The 6,329-nt window shown below is 27.7% G+C and overlaps 2 long non-coding RNA genes across 2 annotated transcripts; one reads left to right on the forward strand and one right to left on the reverse strand.

The window, feature by feature from the left end:
* The first annotated feature begins 542 nt into the window (after positions 1-542).
* On the forward strand, positions 543-2,093 carry LOC130503249 (uncharacterized). The gene is made up of 4 exons (XR_008940716.1): positions 543-774; positions 846-883; positions 1,211-1,250; positions 1,940-2,093. It is a non-coding gene; the product is annotated as an uncharacterized LOC130503249 (long non-coding RNA).
* Positions 2,094-2,797: 704 nt separating this feature from the next.
* Positions 2,798-4,286, reverse strand: LOC108843383 (uncharacterized). Its single transcript, XR_001948323.2, has 2 exons — positions 4,129-4,286; positions 2,798-3,166 (listed from the first exon to the last, which is right to left on the reverse strand). It is a non-coding gene; the product is annotated as an uncharacterized LOC108843383 (long non-coding RNA).
* Between the last annotated feature and the right edge of the window lie 2,043 nt (positions 4,287-6,329).

Here is a 6,329-nt window from a genome sequence, read left to right on the forward strand (position 1 = left end):
ATGTTAAACAATGTTCATAGTTTAGAAACAAAAGGTTGTAACATGTTATGTCTCTTAGTGGTAGATTTTTAGGGATAGACTTTAGATTTTGATTTTTTTTTTGTTTTATTGACTTAAATGTGCTTATTAATGTTTTGTAGTTTATATTTTGTGTAATTTTGATATTTGATACAGTAAAGGAAACTTTTTGATTATCAAACAAACTATTTAGGGTTTGAGATTTGTGGTTTAGGGTTTCGTAGATCTACAATAAAGTCTATAATGCTAGAGACGTCGTTTTCAGTCTACATTTTTAAATTTTGTTAACAAAAATTTATTATTTTAAATTAAATTGAGTTTTAAGAATAAAATGTGAAATCACATACTATAACTATTAAATAAAAAATAAAAATAAAGTTCAGTAAATTTTATGTTAAAATTATTAAAACAATAATGAATTAACAACAATAATAAAATTATCATTGTAGACATTCAATAAGGTCTACTACGTTACAATAAAACCTACTCTTAATTTTTAATTTTAGTAGACTTCAAACGAAGTCTACAATGTCGGCAATCTTTTAACCTAGTTACATTTATGTCTCCATATATAAATGAAATTTACACAATCTCTCTCTAAAATGGCTGCAAAACTCTCTCACTTCTCTCTAAAACTCTCTCCCTTCTCTCTAAACTCTCTCATTTCTCTCTAAAATCCTCTCATGTTTTTCTCACAAAGTTATGTTGTCATTTTAGGTATTATGATTCATGGTTTTCATATTCTCCTTTAAAAATGTAAGTTTTAGATCTATAGACTTTAAATGTGTATTTTTTATGTTATTTATTTCTCACATATCTTTTTGCAGGTATTACCATTGATGGTTTTCATCTCCTCCTCTAAAATGTAAGTTTAGATCTATAGATTTTAAATGTGTATTTATAAGTTTATAATCAAATAAAGTTATAGATCAAACTCTGTGCATTTACTTTTATACTATTTTATCTGATAAATTTTATTTTAAATTATTTTCAGATTTAAAACTGTTTTTCATATTTCAAAATGTATAGATTTTTTCAGATCTGAAAATTATCTGACAGTGTAGACTTTAAATGAAGTCTGCTTATAAAGTTAACTAAACCACACATTTTAAGTAGATTTCACGGGAAGTCTACCAAAATATGACTTTAGTCTTTTTTCTTATGCTTTTTTAATATTTATCTTATTTTGCAGGTATTTTCTTCCATGGTTGTTATCTCCTCCTCCAAAAGATGTAAGAATTACATTTATAGATTTTAAATATTTATTTCTGTAATTATATTTAAATAAAGTTACATATTAAAACTCTATGTCTTTAGTTTATTACTATTTTCATATAAATTATATTTTCTAAAGCTTTTAGATTTAAACTTATTTGATATTTTTTAATATATACATTTTTCAGATTTAGATTTTTTTCTATATGGTAGACTTCAAATGAAGTCTATCTAAAAGTCAGGGCTGGTAGACTTCACTTGAAGTCTAATAGCCTTGATTTTTAAGTAGATTTCATTAAAAACTCACTCAAATATTATTTTAATTTTATTTTATTTCTCATAAAATTATTTTATTTTGCAAATATTCTCTTCCAAAATTTTCAAATCATCTTCCTAAAAATGTAAGATTTACATTTATTCATTATAGATATATTTTGTGTTTATATTGAACTAAATTTATAGATTCATATTTTATATTTTTTCTTTGATACAAGGTTGACAAAAAAATAGTTTTTGAAATATCCTTAGAAAAAAAAAATCAAATTTCTAAATGTACAATTTTGGATCTGAAAGTTTTCCGTTAGTGTAGACTTCAACTAAAGTCTACTGAACAATAAACTTTAAGTAGACTTAATAAAAAAGTCTACTAAAATATGATTTATTTTTGTATCTTATTTTTTTCTCATAACTTTATCTTACTTTGCAGGTACTTTTTCCAAGATTTTATTTGAGGCATCAAGATTATGAAAAATCAAACACAGTCAAATAAATTCCTTTGTAATATTTTCTCATAATAAAATATTCATTTTTTAATAATTTTGGATGCATAATCAATAAAAATTGTATTCACTTTTAGTTTTGTTTCACTTGTATGATAGTATTAATTTGTTGTTAGATATTGGTTTTTTACAAGAACTAATCAACCAAACAATTGAAACCACCATGAGGTAAAACAATAACTAACACACATGTGAGTAGAAGAAAATCTAAACAAAAATTTCAAGAAATTTTAAGAGTAAAACTAATCACAAATTTTTGCAAAAAAATTCAAGTGTATAATTATAACACATTAACTTTTGAAATTCATCCAAAACCATTAAAATTTACTAACACACACTGTAACATAACTATATAGTAAAAATATATGATGATTAATACACAAATGCACTTCTAATAGAATTTATGACGTAGACTTCAAATGTAGTCTACATTCTTAAATTTAGAAAGACGTCTACACTTGTTATCTAACATATATCCAAACCAAATTCTGCACTTTTCGATCATTCGTGACATGCATAAGTTCACCATGTGTATAACCATCATATATACAGAACATTCTCCCAACTCCAACAAAGAGCCTTTCTCCACTCATTCTCCGTATACTGCCGGTAATTGAGTCATTGTCTCCAAAAAAATACAAGTTTACATAATTAACGAATAAATATTTCATGTTTCATAAAACTATAAACGTAGACATACAAATATGTCTACAATTAACACCTAACAACATAGTAAAATCAAAAGTACTATAATTTCATAATTACAACTGTTTTTCTTTTTAAAATCACTCAAACCCATTAGGGTTAACTAACACACACTTTCAAACAAATGTCTTAGTTTGTAACATATTGTAACACACACTTTCAACGATTATTAAAGAAAACTTCAAACCCACGCTGCATATGTTTGAAAGAAAAAAAACATTGTTACCCAATAATCGTTGAAAGTGTGTGTTACAAATCACTCAACACACTTAACCAATATGTTTTTAGTCTAGATCATAATCTTCTTGTACCATTTGAAGAAGTTCAACATGTGTACAACCATCTTTCAAAGGGAACATTCTCCCTCCCTTTTTTTTATTGACCACAAACTCCCACAATGAGCCTTTCTCCACCCATTCTCCGTATACGGCCGGTAATTGAGTCATTTCCTGCAAAAGAATATAAATTTACGCAATTAGCGAATAAATATTAATGTAGACTTACAATTATGTCTACAGTTAACACCTAACAACATTGTGAAATCAAAAGTTTTATAATTTCATAACTACAACAGTTTTTCTTTTCAAAATCACTCCAACCTATTAGGATTAACTAACACACACTTTCAAACAAAAAAATCTAGAATAAACTTTATGAATAATACATAAATTCAGTTTTAATTTTTTTTCCTACGTAGACTTTTCAATCAGTCTACGACAGTGTAGACGTTCGTGTCAGTCTACAACAATGTAGACGTCCCTGTCAGTCTACAACAATGTAGACGTCCCTGTCAGTCTACTTTTTGGGTTAGTTTTTGCAATTGAAAATTTTACGGGTTACTTTTTTTATTTGACCAGAAACTCATCCAAGTTTTGACTTTATACATTTAGACTTCCGTTTTAGTCTACCACATTGAAAATGTTAGTTTGACCAGAATTCACCCAAGTTTTGACTTTCGAAGGTAGATTTCATATGTAGTCTACATGTTTCGTAGACTTCGAATAAGGTCTAACTTCAAAACCCATAGGTTGGTTTTGCAATTGACCATTGTTTGACTTTCGAATGTAGATTTCATATGTAGTCTACAGATTTGTAGACTTCGCATAAGTTATAACTTTAAAACCCATGAGTTGGTTTTGCATTTGACCGAAATAAATATGTAGACTTCAAGAACAGTCTATATTTTTTTGTGAAAAATGCGTAGACTGCATTGGAAGTCTACAATTTAAAAAATATTTATTTTATTTAAAAACATTTTAGTCAAATATAATACTAACCTATTCAACGAAGTCAATGTTTTGGTCAAATGCAAAACTGACCTTAAGTAGACTTCATTGGCAGACTACATTTCGTAGACTTCCTTTGAAGTCTACTTAAGAAAGTCAAAAGTTCGGTCAAATGTAAAACCAACCTCTTTTTCGTAGCCGTCTTGGTAGGTCTACGTAGATTTTTGTTTTTGTAGTCAAAGGTAAGGATGTAGACTGCTGGGGAAGTCTGCGTTCCAAAAAAAAGTTAAAAAAGTCAATTGCGAAACTGACTTGTTCGTTGACAAATAGACGGAATCGTACGTCTACACATTGGTGTAGACAAATAAAGCAGTCTACCATCGCGACACAGACTGAAAAAGTGGTGAAAACCATGTAAATAGTTACCTTTTTCCGGTGTGAACCTCGATTCCGACCCTTTCAACCGTCCAAACTCATAAACCGAGCAGAAGGAAGCATCTTTGACGATTTACTAATGAAGAAACTCGAAAATGTGAAATTTGTGGGATGAAAATGAAAGTTGTGAGAGTTTTTTAGATAGAAATGTAGAGGAAATGAAAGATTTGTTGAGTTAGAGAAGAGAAAAAGTGGTTAAAATTGAGTTATTGAGCTTTTATGAGCTCAAACATGGTGGTTCAATGGTGGTTGCAAAATTGAAGATGATGGCATTGTTGTAAATAAGAAAAGATGCTTAGGGTGTAGTTGGTTTTTACTCATTTTCGATTTTTTTGTTAAAAAAAAAAATAATGGCAGTTTTGTAAATATTTTGAAAACATAAAGATGGTTTGGAAAATTCATAGGTGAATAGTAATGAGAAAAAAAAGGGGTTGGTTTTGCATTTGACTTCAATTCTTAGGTCTATCCTGAAAAAAGCCCCAATACAAATACAGTAGAAACTCAGTAAATTAATATCTGATAAATTAATAAACATGCTAAACTAATAATTTTTTCCGTTCCAAATTAGATCAATTAAAAATATGACATAAATCAATAAAATAATAAAATAATATTTAAAAAAAATTATATGTAATTACATAATCATATTAAAATCATAAAGTTTTAATTATATATAAGGTTTATATAAATACAAACATATTATTTATTTTATATTCACAGTAAAATTTATCTTTATTTCCTCTTAATACATTTTGGTAAGAAAAGTGATTCACCTTTTTGACGAGAACTCAAACATTGTATAATCTCTTTTAGTACGAATCGAATCCGTTATATTTTCAGCCAGAATTTTTTTACCACTTAGACTAACGCGGTTTAGTAAAAAAATGGTTTCACTTTTTTGTCTGGAACCGAACCAACTATTTTATAAAAATGTATTTTTATACTCCAAATAGTATAACAAAAACGATATAAAATTCAAATTTCTAAAATTTTATTAATATAGATAACAAAATAATTTAATATAAAAATATATTTTAAAAATGAAAATGAAAATGTAAATTAATAATTCTATAAGTTAAATTTCATATTTTAATACTATTAAATTATAGAATTTTTACTCTATATATGCGCTTTTAGTATATCATGATGACAAAAGAATATATATGCGCTTTTGAAGTGGTCACAAAAGTCCTTAAAAGTGAAACCTCTGTTTCTACAGTCGGCATATGTATTTAGTATATAAGAACATCTCCAATGGCACATTATATTTTTTTCTTTAATTTACACAAAAATAGAGTAACTGTATTATAGAGTGACTTTTGCTCCAATGGTACACTCTATAATAGAGTTACTCTACTATAGAGTGGAATATAGAAGAATATTACTTTTTAACTTCATATTAGAGTTATTCTATTTTGTGTAAATTATGGAGGAAAATATAGTGTGCTATTGGAGATGCTGTAAATACTCTATACTATCATATTTTTTTCTGTCGGCGATATATATAGTGGAATCGTATAGGAAAATTTTTCGATGTCGACAAGGATAAATACTATTTATATACATATATACTAACACACATCTTCATTATTATTTTAGACCCAAAAAAGTCTGTTATTATTAAATGCATAGGAAGAGAGGGAAAGGAAAGAAAAATAGGACAGTGTATATAAAAAGGTATGGAGAGCGGAAGTGAGCGGTGTACGATGATAGGTTATGAAATCAAGGAACCAATTAGAGCCGTTAGATCAAAAACGTAAGAAGGATCTACATGAGTTGATAGGACATGCCATTTCATATATCAGTAGGGCTACTTCCATTGGTCGCTTTCACATTACTTACGGGGTTCCATAGCTACACGAATTTGCCTTTGTGCTCCCACACACACTCGCATCATACACGTGCGACACTGTGTAATATATACACATACACGTCATAATAAATTCATTTT

This window comes from Raphanus sativus, chromosome 1 (assembly GCF_000801105.2).
Source record: "Raphanus sativus cultivar WK10039 chromosome 1, ASM80110v3, whole genome shotgun sequence".
Lineage (NCBI taxonomy): Eukaryota > Viridiplantae > Streptophyta > Magnoliopsida > Brassicales > Brassicaceae > Raphanus > Raphanus sativus.